This window comes from Stegostoma tigrinum, chromosome 24, assembly GCF_030684315.1.
Source record: "Stegostoma tigrinum isolate sSteTig4 chromosome 24, sSteTig4.hap1, whole genome shotgun sequence".
NCBI classification, from domain to species: Eukaryota; Metazoa; Chordata; class Chondrichthyes; order Orectolobiformes; family Stegostomatidae; genus Stegostoma; species Stegostoma tigrinum.
Genome location: NC_081377.1, coordinates 10720846 through 10736023, shown reverse-complemented (window position 1 = coordinate 10736023; position 15178 = coordinate 10720846).

The following is a 15178-nucleotide window of genomic DNA, read 5'->3' as shown; positions in this document are numbered from 1 at the left end:
AAGATGCAAATTGCTGCAAATGATTAAAAGAAAGTCTGAGTAGGGATGTCAGCATTTCCGCAACATGAGCATAATGTCTACTTTATATAGTAACATAAGCGGTTGGTAATTTTTTCATTTATGGAGCACTTTAAAACTCAAAACTACTAGAAAGAGTTTTGCACTCTTAATTTTCCTCTGTTTGTTCAATTATTTTCCTATTTAGGTTGTTTATGCTAATGTTTCAATGCTGTTATAATAATTAATTTTTGTCCCTACATATGCCCGACAATAAAGACTAAATAATTTAGAATTTGCTGATTGACCCTTGATGGGAATCAGATACAATAGTGGATCTGTAATGGCTGCTTCCTATTTCAAAGGCTAGTAAAATTTATTGAAAGTGAGTGAGTTAACACAATAAGCCAGTTAAAAAAAAATGTAATATTAAAATGGCCAACACTTCACCTTCATAAGATACTTATTCATTATAAAGTTCAGAATTATAATTTACCCTAACCTTCTTTAAAGGGCACAGTTACTTTGACAATTGCCAAATGTAAGGGAAAGGATTCTAATATATTCTAAGAACCTGCTGTGTGGAAGGATGGTCAAAGAAAAGTGTAAAGAGTTGATAAGATACTTGAGAATTGAAAGTGACTTGGCTTCTATAAGAAAATCAACCATGTTAGTTACTTTCATTGCTTCTGATCTCCTAGGCCATAGGTAAAGGGGATTGAAGTGGGAAGACTTGCATAAAATTATGCCTTACAAAACTGATTTATCTCCAGATTGTAGACTTCAAGTAAGTTGAATTACAAGTTGCAGCTTGCTTTAACCTGTCACATGTTTTGGAGGATGAAATTGAATTATAATAGACACTCTGCATATGGCAGGGTATAACATTTTCTTTATATTTAAATAGAATGGACATCTGTACAGTCAAATCAATGCTTTTTTTAAATATTCATTTTGTGGGATGTGGGCATCGCTGGCTGGCCAGCATTTCTTGTCCATCCCTAGTTGCCCTTGAGAAGATGGTGGTGAGCTGCCTTCTTGAACCACTGCAGTCCACCCGCTGTAAGTTGACCCACAATGCCATTAGGGAGGGAATTCCAGGATTTTGACAGAGTGACAGTGAAGGAGTGACGATACACTTCCAAGTCAGGATGGTGAGTGCCTTGGAGAGGGACTTGGAGGTGGTGGTATTTGCAAATGTCTGCTGCCCTTGTCTTCTAAATGGAAGTGGTTGTGGGTTTGGAAGATGCTACCTGTGGAACTTTGGTGAAATTCTGCGGTACACCTTGTAGATGGTACACACTGCTGCTACTGAGTGTCAGTGGTGGAGGGAGTGGATGCTTGTAGGCATAGTGCCAATCAAGCAGGCTGCTTTATCCTGGACGGTGTCAAGCTTATTGAGTGTTCTTGGGGCTACACTCATCCAGGCAAGTCGGTGATATTCCATCAAACTCCTGATGTGTGCCCTGTAAATGAGGGACAGGCTTTGGGGAGTCCAGAGGTGAGTTACGTGTTGCTTTATTCTTAGTTTCTAGCCTGTTCTTGTAGTCACTGTTAATGTGATGAGGCCAGTTGAAATTTTGGTCAATGATAACCCCTAGGATGTTGATAGTGGTGTATTCAGTGATGGTAACACCACTGAAAATCAAGGGGTGGTGGTGGTTTTTGTGTGTAAATAGCGAAAGAATGAAAATAAAACGCATTTGTAATAAAGACAGATGTTCCACAAAATGGACCCCATTAAGTAACAACGCTACAGAAAATATTGTGGTTAGGGTGAAAAAAAACTCTTTGCTTTAGCTGCCAACAGTTAACTGCAGCTGAGCATTTCACTGCAACAGTATTGTCTGGGAGAGTATTTCAGGAGTAAGACTTGCATTGTGGAAATGTTATTGCTAGTGTCAATATGAAAGGCAACATTAAGGGAAACCAAGCAAACACTTTATATGAATTTTTATCCCAAGCTAGTACTTAGATAGCTAAAAGAGGCCTCTTTTAGTTCTTACTCATGGATGAACCTTGAATGAACCTTGAATGGATGAAGCTCACAAATACCTTTGTATTTATAAAGCATTCTGAACAGATGGATAAGTTTTATTTGACAGTTCTACAATTATTTTTCAAAAGAAACATTGATTGTGGTACAAAATGGAATGAGGGATTGTGTACGGTTCCCTCACCATGAATCACAGGAACGTTATGGTGCAGAAGGGGATCATTTGGACCGTCATATCCACAATGGCTCTCTGAATGTTTTGACTTTGTTCTAATCTCCAGCCTTTCCCCCATAACCCTGCAAATGGCTCTGTTGAAACAATTGTCAAATGCTCTATTGAATGCCTCTCTTGAAACTGTCGCTACCATGTTTCTAGACAATACATTGAGGGATGAGGAAATCAAATCACCACACTTACCACACTTTAATAGCCTTTACGGAAACCTACTTAGAAAGCGGGAGTAATGCACAAAGAGGATATTAATTTGACAGAAATTCAGGAAAAGACCAATTTTCCCCTTTTGCCATTCAATGATGATGGCTGATTTATAACAACTCCATATAGCAGCCTATGTCCAGCAACACTAAATACGTTAAATATAACATTAACATATTTAACATAATGTGAAAAATCTCAGATTTAAAGTTAACAGGTAATTCAGCATCAACCTTGCTTGTTGCAGCTTCAAAAAATTCAGTCAAGTTAGTCAGCTTTGGACTCTCCTTAAACAAACAAATTCATATTTTTCTAAGTGGAAATTAATGCTGTCCTCAGAACTTTTTCTATGTAATTTGCTGATCACCAAGGCTAGGATAACTGGTCTGTAAATGCTTGGCAGATCTCTTATTCTCCTTATAAACTGCCAATAACGTCAGCCCCTCAGTCTTCTAGTCTGTAATCTGACTACTGAGAAATGATAATCAGAACCTTTGTTTTCTCATCGCTCGGTTCCTTTAACAGCCTAGACCTGGTTATCCAGGCCTTATGATCTGTCTATTTTAATAAAAAAAACCTAATCATTTCCTCTCTCACTATGTTTATATCATCCAATTTTCTCCTTCTTTAAATTTAATATCAACTTTGTCCTTTCCTTCATGGAAACAGAAACTGAGCATTCTTTAGGAAACATGCACAAATCAAAGAGGTTAGGACCCAATCTTTTCAAGTATAATATATCTTGAGAAAAGAGTAGTGGTATTGAGACAGTATGATAACAATATGATTAAATCTAGATTTTGCTTATCTTCCCCTGAAGATACCTCATTGATGTAAAGAATGAAAATTCAAATTATAGCGATTTGCTATTGGAAGGATTTTGCGAAACTTCAGAAGATTCAGAAAAGATTTACGAGGATGTTGCAGGATTAGAGAGTTTAAGCTATAGGGAGAGGCTGTATAGGCTGGGGCTATTGTTCCTGGAGCATCGAAAGCTAAGGTTGACTTTATAAAGGTTTATAAAATCATGAGGGGCGTAGATAGGGTAAATGGACAAGGTCTTTTCCTCAGAGTCCAAAACTAAAGGTGATAGATTTATGTTGAAAGGGGAAAAATTTGAAAGGGTCGTAAGGGGCAACTTTTTCATGCAGCGGGTGCTGAGTTCTTGGAATGAGCTGCCACAGGAAGTAGAGGCTGCTACATTACAAGAACTAAAAGGCATCTGGATGGGTATATGAATAAGAAGGTTTTAAAGGGATATGGACCCAATGCTGGCAAATGGGATTAGATTTATCCAGGATATCTGGTCAGCATGGATGAATTAGACTGAATAATCTGTTTCCATTCTATACATCTCTGTGACTCAAGACTCTACCATGAATATGTGAGGTCTCTTGTACCTAAATAGAGCATAGGGCTTTTGCAGCACTGCCATGCTCATTAACGTGGGCAGATGACAAAAAAAAACTTTAGCAGATATTCTTGTAGAGACAGAGTTATGCAAGAAAAAGAAAAATGCAGTAAAAATTTAATTCAATGAATACTGAGCTTGTACCAATGTAAGACATTGTAGCCTCTTAAATGGAAATAGATTGAAGACAATTAGCTTGGTCACAAAACATTAATTTTTAAAGAAGATATGCTACATTTCTACATATGAGAAGAGGTGATTTTGAAGAATCTGTAATGAAGAACCACTTGTGCATGTTAATCAATTATTGAAATATTTTTCAGACACTGACAGGAATCATAAAACATTTAGTATTCCTCACACTGTGCTGCTGCAAGAAATGCCATGATTACTGAACACTTCTCATATAAAATTTCAAAGAGATTTTCAACAGTAAGAAGATTTTATTTTGCAGCTCAATTCCCACAATGGGTACTATTCATCACTATTGTTTTTTTCCTTCCATTTTGGATATATGCCTGATTCATGTCTTGATTTTCTAATGTATGCTTACCATCCATCTCAGAAGATTTTTGTATAGTTTACAGCACCTTACACCACATTTTGATAGATTAAAACCTATTGCAGACTTTTAAACCCTTGAGATACCTTTCTTTCTGAAAGCAGTTGGTTAATTGACTTCCGCCTGTTGGTCTTCCTTTTATTTCATGATTTCCTTAGACATTTCTTGCCTAGTTTATCCTATGTTAAAAATGCATTTCCATGTTTGGTGTGGTGAATGATCACCTCTGAAAGTACACGTCTAATCGCTTGTTTACTGGTCAGTCTGATGTGCGTTTTCCTAACTGAAGACCATGCAGTTCTTTTATTTCTCATAGTGCTATTCCTGATTATTTCTTTCAAGACTTCAGGATTTGCATCCAAATCTGAAGAAGAAAACAAAATTCAAATTGCGATAATACATTCAGTGCTTGGTAATTTTCAGCCCCAGCACAGAGCTGTCAGAGAAAAAAAAATCCTGTCACTCAAATTCACTTTCCTTAGTAGACTGAGGAAATCAAGTCCCCAAAGTGCCCTTCACTCAACTTGTTTGCCCAGGTTGAGTTTATGAGATCAGGTCCCAAGATGGCATGTTAATCACAAATGGTCATTACAGTTGAGTTTGACATCACATTCCAGGCCAGCTTGTCACTCAAACTCAGCTACCCTAGTTGGGTTGTGAGATTGAGTCAGAATTTGCTGCCAGTCAAACTCCCTTGCTTCAGCAGGGAGAGTTCCATTACTTTTCTGATATGCCGGGAAAGGAACAGCACACATATGAGATACATTTCATGATCAAGTATCAGGGGATGGAAAGGAACGGGAGAAAATAGAAAGGTCAGCTTCTGATGCATTACTTGAAACACATGGTGAAATTTATCAGAAGTAAATAATAAGGTATTTCGCTACCTTTCCAAGTGGTGGTTGAATGGTGGAATCCATGGAAGTTTCTTTGAAAAGAAGGAAAGCAATTTGCTTCTAAATTGCTCACTATCTCAATCAAACATTAATAATGTAACACGGGTTTCAGAACAGTACATTGTACAGACCATCCGTTGATATTTTAGAAGTGTGAAGAGGTGATTGTTGGGGAAGCTGTAATGAAAAGACACTTATATACGTTAACAATTAAACTATTTTTAGTTAGCTTGCTATATTTCCACGCAGCTGCCATACTTGTAAGTGGAAAGTTGAAAAATTTCTCAGAATTTTTTGCTGTACTGTACAGTTGCAAAGATCACTGCTTCAGTATTGATGTAGATTTTAAGAATAGAATCCTCTCTATAATTTTCACTTTACAGTAATAACACAGCTTGAGTCTTTTTAATATTGGTTACGAAACTGATCTGTAGAAGTGCGTTGGTTACCTTGTAGGAATAAAGCTTCAACCAGCTTTTTGTAATGAGTATACTTGACTGCTAGTCAAACTCTGAGCATAGTGACCTTACCTCTTTATAAATTAAATGGCCTGGGAGTAATATCCAGCAATAACATTCTGCAAAATAATATTCTTTTATGTTCGGCTTTCCTAAAATAAACTAACGTGTCAATGACAGCATGTTCATTGGACCTCGACTAACCAACTGATAAAATGTTTCAAGCTCATGAGGCTGTTATCTCTATCAAGACTTAGAAAGTGTTTCATGTGGTCTGCTGGATAGGATGGGGACCTGTGATCTGTCATGTTTGGAAAATGATAAGGCACGTTTGATTTTGAGAGGTTCAAAGGGCAAATTGACAAGCCATGTCACAATTCTTCTAATTTGACTTCAAAAGAAATAGGTATTGAGAGAAATGTAAAGTTGTCTGCTAACTCACTGTCGTATGATGGCATAACTTTTCCAGTAACTACTTTTCTGTCCTTCTGTTCTAAAAAGTGGTTCACATAGTCATGTTATAATCTGTTAATAAAAGATATGATTTTGTTTTGAGTGGTAATCTACTGGAATGTCCTTTCGCCAGTGTTGAAAACACACTTCAGTAAAATATCTATCTTCCCATAAGATCGCAGAACTTAATTTGGCTCATCTCCTCTTAGAGTTCATTGATAAGATTTTTTTTAACTTCTGTTATTTGGGAAATTAATTAATATTCTGCTAGCTTAAAGCAACTAACATACTGAAAGTTAATATTAGCTATTCAAAGTTTCTTCAACATTCAAAATTTACTCATCGATGTGAAATTTGACATTCCACTAGAGACAGGAGTTTGAGTCTTTAATTCCAAACAAAATGATAAAGAATTATGTACTTGGGCAGTATTTTCAACATTTTTGCCTTCTGTTCACCTGTAGGTATTTTGATATCTGTTGTTTCTAACTGCTGAGAAAGTATACTGGATTATCCTGATCAACTCTGCAGCGTTTGATGCTGAAGTAGGAAGCACCAAATCCATTCAATGTGACAATGGCTACCCTGATCAAATTTTTTTTGCTCTATAACATGCAGATCAAGGAAGGACCTAACATGATTACTCTTGATCCTTCAAAGTGAGCAGTCTGTGTTCGATTACCCTGCAAGGTGAAAGTGCCTCAGAAGTTTGATTAACAAATGAACCTAGCTGTTTCATACCTGCCTCAGTGCAGTCATAACATAGAGTCATAGAGATATACAGCACAGAGACAGACAATTCGGTCCAACTCATTCATGAAAATTGATATCCTAAATTAATCTCATCCTATTTGCCAGCATCTGCCCTCTAAACCTTTCCTATTCATATATCCATCCAGATGCCTTTGTTACTGTACCCACCTCCACCATATCCTTTCACAATTCATTCTACACAGGCACTACCCTCTGAGTGAAAAAAGTTGCCCCTTTTAAATCTTTTCCCTCTCACCTTAAAACTATGCCCTGTAGTTTTGGACTCATCTGCCCTGGGGAAAAGACCTTGACTATTCACTCTCTCCATTCCCCTTATGATTTTATAAACCTCTATAAGGTCACTCCTCAGCCTCCAATGTTCTCGTGAAAATAGTCCCCAGCCTATCCAGTCTCTCCTTATATAGCTCAAACCCTCTAATGCTGGCCTATCCTTGTAAATCTTTTCTGAACTCTTTCACATTTAACAACATCTTTCCTATAGCAAAGAGACTAGATTTGAATGCAGAATTCCAAACCATGACTGTTATTTTCTCCTAACAGGATTTTGCCATCAAGACAAAAACATATTATGTTTGGTGTAGAATGGAGTAATGTCTTGTCTCAATTTTAGAGCCAGTAAGATGATAGATATGCAGGCCATGTGTCTCAAAGGTAAGTGGGTCATATCAAACAGAATGTCCCTTTGGCTGTTCACGACAAGAAAAGTACTGCCCACACCATAATTAGCCCACACTTGCAAACCTTGTAGCACAATATCTAATGTGATTCATACTTTGCTATCTAATGTGATTAGATGTGATTCTACAATTAGACAACAACTGCTGGATAATACTGAATGTGTGTGAGCTGTTAGGCTGACAACCAAATTAGAAAAGTCAGTCGGGCTCACTATGTGACATACTTATGCATACTGGAAGTTACATAGAATATTATGAACTTTTTTGCAGATAGGAAGGATATGTACATGTATTATGCCTGATTCAACTCAACCAATTAGGAGGCAACCATTTAAGATAACAAAGTGTGCTGGATGAACACAGCAGGCCAAGCAGCATCTCAGGAGCACAGAAGCTGACGTTTTGAGCCTAGACCCTTCATCCATTTGCTTCATCCAAATGACAACCATTTGCTGGCTTACCTCTCATGGCACTCAAGGTCAGACTTTAAAATATAAACATTGATTAAAAACTGATTAGAATCCACATTGTCAGTGTGATATCACCCGACTGGATGCAGAAGAGATTTACCAGGATGATTGCTGGGCTGGAGAGTTTCACTTATAAAGAGAGATTAGACAGACTGGGACTATTTTCATTAAAGCAGAGGATATTGAGAGGGGACATGACTGAGATGTAAAAAACAGGGGCATAGACTGGGTAGACAGGAGCAAACATTTCCACTTGATGAATGGATCAGTGACCGGGGTATTGATTTAAATTAAAGAGTTGGAAGTTTAGAAGGGATGTGAAGAATTTTGGATTTCACCCAACTATTAATCAAACTGTCAATCAGGGCTGGGTACACTCAGAGGGTAGTGCCTGTGTAGAATGAATTGTGAAAGGATGTGGTAGAGGTGGGTACAGTAACAAAGGCATTTGGATGGATATATGAATAGGAAAGGTTTAGAGGGCAGTACAAATGCTGGAACTTGTATTCTTGGGAAATGTCCCAACGAGTCCAAGATGGAAATTTTCAATAAAACCTAACTGTTCTTCAGCAATCCTTGGGTTCTGTACCACCAAATGACTGTACAGGAGAAATTTTAAGAATATAAGGTCACGGGGCTAAAGTGAACTGAGAAAATCATTTAAAGTGTCGGACAGTAAGAAACAATGCTGGCACTTAAGGACATAACCTACAACTCTCATCAAAGATAAATAATAGTAAAAGACTTTGAGAAGGGGACAGATTAGCTGGCAACTTTCAGACTGGGCTTCCGTATGAAGGGCAGAAATGCTACCTCCAGGCATTTAACACAGTTTGAGCATTGAATGGCTATATCGTTTTCCTTACAGAATCATCAGGTAGAAGTTTGGGAAACTCCAACATCCAAAAAAAAAACTAGGCCCTGTTTTTTTCTCCGTCAATTCACTCTACTATTTATTTAAAATTAGAAATTTATGGTGGAATTTGAATTCAATACAAATTTGGAATTAAGGGTCTAATGATGACTGTGAAACGATTGTCGATACTTAAAAAAAGTCCATTTAGTTCACTAATGTCTTTCGGGAAGGAAATCTGTCATCCTTACCTGGTCTGGCCTACATTTGACCTCAGAGCCACAACAATGTGGCTGACTCTTAACTGCCTTCTGAGCAAACGAGGGATGAGCAATGAATGCTGGCCTTGTGAGAGTTGCCCACATCCCTTGAGTGAACAAAGAATATTATTAAAAAATATTCAAAAATCTTTCTACTGAGCATACCCTGCTCAGTGGAAACATCCCAAATCTGAAGTATTTTGTTATTAGAATTCACAACCCACGGTATGATTCTAGTAACATTATTATCGCTATTCTCAATCACTGTCCATTTTTGCATGAGGCAATCAAAGCTGAAAACAGCCCTCTGACTGTGATTTAGGCAATTTTGCACAATTTTTCAATTAGCTTTCTTATATATGTCTGTATTTTGCAAGAGTACAAACATAGTGCAGAGATAAATTGATGACTTCTCGAGCTTGCTCCAGCCTCTGCTAAAATCTTGTCGCATCTGTTTGTGCTTCCAGCTCCACATTTCAATCTATCTCCAATAGCCTTGCTGAACTACTTCTGCCCTTAAAAAGAGTTAACAACCCCATGTTCAACACTTTCTGAGGCAGAGACTTCCAACAATGCACAATCCTAACAGAGAGAAAAAAAGACTCCTCATCTCTGTCCATAATTTTAAAACACTGCCCTAGTTTTGGACTGGCCTGTGAAAGGAAATGACCTTTCCACATCCAACTGGTCAAGACCATTCAGTATCTTGTCTCAGTGCCTTTAATCATGTCACTCCTCACAATTTCAAACTCTAGTGGAACCGTATCCAGTTTATCTGATCAATCCTTACAAAGTAACTCACTTATTTCAGATATCAATCTTATAAGACTCTAAATTACCTCCAAAGCAATTACTTAAGTAAAGAGCCCAAATCTGCTCTCAGTTTTGAAAGACTGAAATGCTCTTCATCTTGCTTGCATTTTCAGGCAAAGACTTGTTAGAATCAAATGGAGATCCGAAAATGTGAATAGTAATAATGTCCAAAGATGTGCAGGTTAGGTGGAACGGCCATGCTAAATTGGCCATAGTGTCGAGGGATGTACAGGTTAGGTTGGTCAGCGATGGGAGATGTGGAATTACAGGAATGGGTGGGATGCTTTTCAGGGGGTTGGTGCAGACTCAGTGGGTTCAATAGCCTCATTCCACACTGTAGGGATTCTATATTTAACTGTAGACCACTTATGTTTCCAAACATTATGTTTGTTGTTAAATGAGAATGAATCTATTCATGCATTGATGATTTTGAAATCAAGCATAAAATAAAAGTACAAAAACAAATTTGAGGAACTTTGAGGAAGTGTCACCGGACCCGAAACATTAACTCTTTTTTTCTTCACAGATGCTGCCAGACCTGCAGAACTTTTCCAGCAACTTTGTTTTTGTTCCTGATTTACAGCATTCGCAGTTCTTTTGTTTTTCATAAAATAAATGACAGTGGTAATGCTGACTACCAGTTATTATTAAAAGACTTCTTTGCTGTTTCCAAACAGGTTCCAATATTTTTCTACTGCAGTCATTTATGCAATTCCTTCTCATTTATTGTGATTCCATTTTCTTCAATAGAATGAATATCATTGCATTTCATATTGTAAAAACTGTTTGCAAGAAAAGATCTCTTCTTTTGGGAGGCAACCAGAGTACCCCCACGCAGATACAGGGTGAATGTGAAAACTCCACACAGACAGTTACCCAAGGCTAGAATTGAATCCAGGTCTGTAACATTGTGAGGTAGTAGTGCTAACCAATAAGCCACCATGCTCTTCCTTTTGCATTGTGAGCTCATTGCCTCATCTAAAATTCTTACAGGACACATCAAAGCTAAACGCAGGAAAAAATATTTCTGCTAAATAGGGTGTCCAAGAAACACGTGATATAGCTTTAGAAAAATAAGCAAGTCATTTACTTCTGAAACAAAGGTGAATTTCTTCACTGGGAGGTTGGTGAATCTTTGGAATTGGACTGCAGCTGCACAGTCATTAAGCACGGTCAAGACAGAGGTTGATAGTGTCTACATATTAAAGGTGCCAAGTAATATGGGGATAGTATGGCAAAATGGCATCGGGAGAGAAGATCAGACATGAACTAGTTGAATGGTGGGATGGACGCCACCTGAAGAGGGCCGGGTTCAGTGTTCTGGCGAAAAGGGTAAATAGGGTGGTTAATTGGACTTTAAACGAGTTAGTAGGTGGGGAGCGAGGAGTGAGCTGAGAGGGACAATAACAATTAATGTAAGGCAAAGCAGCAAGTTGGCAGGTGGTGAGGAAGCTTCAACTCCTTTGAAAATTAGGAAAATAAAGTTAAAGGGAAGGAGAACTCAAGAGCTGTTACTAATAGATGCAATAGGACCCAAAAGGAAGGTGCAAAAACTGGCATAAGGGCATTTTATCTGAATGCTTGGAGCTTTCGAAACAAGGTGGATGAGTTGACAGTGCAAATCATGGCAAATGGGTATGATTTAGTGGCCATTACAGAGAGATGGTCATGACTGGGAGTTAAATATCCAGGGGCATCAAACTGTTTGGAAGGACAGACAGGAAGGTAAGCAAGGTGGTGTTGCTCTGTTTTTTTAAGGATGATATCAGGGCAATAGTGAGAGATGATATAGGTTCTACTGAACAAAAGGTTGAATCCATTTGAGTAGAAAGCAGGGAGAAGAAGTCACTGATAGGTGTGGTCCACAGCCCACCAAATAATGACATCATGGTGGGGTGGGCAATAAACATAGAAATAGCTAATGTATGTAAAAATGGTACAGCAATTATCATGGGGGATTTTAATCTACATATCAAACCAGGTTGGTCATGGTAGCCTTGAGGAGGGGTTCATAGAATGGATCCATGATAATTTCCTTGAACAAAATGTAATGGAACCAACGAGGGAGCAAGCTATGTCAAATCAGGCATTTGACATGGTGTCACACCAAAGACTGCTACATAAAATGAAGTTGCACGGGATTACAGATAATATATTGGCATGGGTAGAGGATTGGCTGACCAGTAGAAAGCAAAGGGTAGGGCTAAATGGGTTTTTTTCTGATTGGCGGCCAGTGGCTAGTTGTGTGCCTCAGGGATCAGTGTTGGGACCATAATTGTTTACAATTTACATAGATGGTTTGGAGTTGGGGACTAAGTGTGGTGTGTCAGAATTTGCAGATGACACTAAGATCAGTGGTAGAGCAGAAGACACTGAAAGTCTGCAGAGGGATAGAGATAGCCTAAGTGATGAGGCAAAGGTCTGGTAGATGTTGATAAGTGTGAGTTTATCTATTTTGTTGGGAAGAACAGCAAAATGGAATATGTTTTAAATGGTAAAAAATTGAACCACGCTGCTGTGCAGAGGGGCTTGGGTGTCCTTGTCCATGAGTCACTAAAAGTAGGATTGCAGGTACAGCAGGTAATTAAAAAGGCAAATGGAATTTTGTCTGTGATTGCTAGAGGGAGGGAGTTTTAAAACAGGGAGGCTATGCTGCAGCTGTATAGGGTCCTGGTGAGGTCACACCTGGAGTACTGTTTGCAGTTTTGGTCTCCTTACTTGAGAAGAGATATACTAGCACTGAAGGGGTACAGAGGAGATTCACTTGGTTGATTCCAGAGATGAGAGGGTTGGATTATGAGGAGAGACTGAGTAGACTGAGATTATACTCATTGGAATTGAGAAAAATGAGTGGAGATCTTACAGAAACATATCAGATTATGAAGGGAATAGATAAGGTGGAGGCAGCAGGTTGTTTCCACTAGCAGGTGAAACTAGGGCTAGAGGGTATCGCCTCAAAGTAAAGGGAAGCGGATGTAGGACTGAGGCCAGGAGGAACTTCTTCAACCCAAAGGCTTGTGAATCTGTGAAACTCCCTGCCCAGTGAAGTGATTGAAGCTACCTCACTGAATGTTTTTAAGGCAAGGCTAGATAAATTTTTGAACAGTAAAGAAATTAAGGAGTATGGTGAGTGGGCCGGTAAATGGAGCTGAGTCTCAAATAGATCAGCCATGATCTTATTAAATGGCGGGGCAGGCTTGAGAGGCCAGATGGCCAACTCCTGCTCCTACTTCTAAATGTTCTCATGGTGAAGCAGGCTCAAAGGGTCAAAAGCTCCTCCTGTATTCACCATAGATAATGGGAACTGTAGATGCTGGAGAATCCAAGATAACAAAGTGTGAAGCTGAATGAACACAGCAGGCCAAGCAGCATCTCAGGAGCACAAAAGCTGACATTTCGGGCCCAGACCCTTCATCAGAAAAGGGGGATGGGGAGATGGTTCTGAAATAAATAGGGAGAGAGGGAGGCAGATTGAAGATGGATAGAGGAAAAGATAGGTGGAGAGGAGAGTATAGGTGGGGAGGTAGGGAGGGGATAGGTCAGTCCAGCGAGGACAGACAGGTCAAGGGGGCGGGATCAGGTTAGTAGGTAGGAAATGGAGGTGCGGCTTGAGGTAGGAGGAGAGGATGGGTGAGAAGAAGAACAGGTTAGGGAGGTGGGGATGAGCTAGGCTGGTTTTGTGAAGCAGTGGGGTAGGGGATGAGCTGGGCTGGTTTTGAGATGCAGTCCGGGGAGGGGAGAATTTGAAGCTTGTGAAATCCACATTGATACCATTGGGCTCCACTTATACTCGCCTCTCCTCTCCACCCAACCCCCTCTCCATCCATCCCCGATCCACCTCCCTGTCTCTCCCCACCCATCTCAGAACCCTTCCCCCACCTCCCCCTCCCCTATTATACAACCTATTGTTGTGCTGTACTGTTCTATGTTAAGAGATAACAAAGTGCGGAGCAGGATGAACACAGCAGGCCAAGCAGCATCTTACGAACACGGGGGCTAACGTTTCGGGCCCGGACCCTTCATTAGAGGGGGTTGGGGGGGCGGTTGGGGGGAGAGTTCTGAGATGCTTCCCACTGAAGCATTGTGATTATCTATTTTATAAACTTTCCAACTTGCATCTCCTATCAGCAGAGGAGGGCTCATTGCACATTTTCATTTTTGTATAGACCCCCTCCCTTCAAATGCTCTTGTATCTCTGCTGTGCTCAAATTCTGTTACAAATCCCTATCATTTCTCGACTTTCACATGAACATCATTACTCTTGTCTGAGCAGATGGCGCCCCTTTACTGCTGGTGTCCTTACAATCAGCACCATCTGTTTATGCATGCCAGGCATCAATAAGCTGTAATATTATTCTTTAAAACTACAGTAGTGTGTTTTTTAATGAAAGGATAACATTTTGTCTTTGTAATTAAAAACACCCAGCAATATTCCACTGATACTCCCTTCAATATGGGTCTTCTTCTGTGTGCCAAGGTAAAAGTAAATCTAATCTGACTTCACTTTTAATTCAGTCCATTGTCATAATACAGAAAATACAAAACATGTAACTTGTCCTGGTTAGTGGGCTAAACTGTCAGTCAACCCTGAGCTGAAAACAACAAATGCTGGGGATCACAGTGGCTCGGACAGTATACATTGAGAAACAGCAAGTTAATGTTTCGAGTCTAGATAACTCTTCACCACAGCTGAAGTGGAGTGTAGAGGGGACAGCATTTATGCTTTTGTTTGGGGTGGGTGGTTGTGGGGCATTTGGAGTAGAGTGCTGGTGGAGAAAAGTTGTTGACAGTTCAAATAAAGTGAACAGAATGTGAGAATTTGCTCCTATAGTCAGTCCATCCTAATCCTCTTATCTGAAAATGAATAAAATTTGGCATTTGTCCAGATTTTACTGAACTGACTGTAAACTGCATACTGCCAGCCTTGTGTTCTTTGGTGTGGGGTTTGACAACCAGGCTACCAAATATTCAGGTTCTCCCTCCTCCTGGAGTAGGCTCCTGAGCATCATTGATATTCTTGGAAGAATAGGGCATATCCTCACATTATGATCCTGAAGTACTTTTACTTTGGCAGGACATAAAATCTGTGGCTCTAGCCAAGAATGTAGGGGTGGGGAAGGCT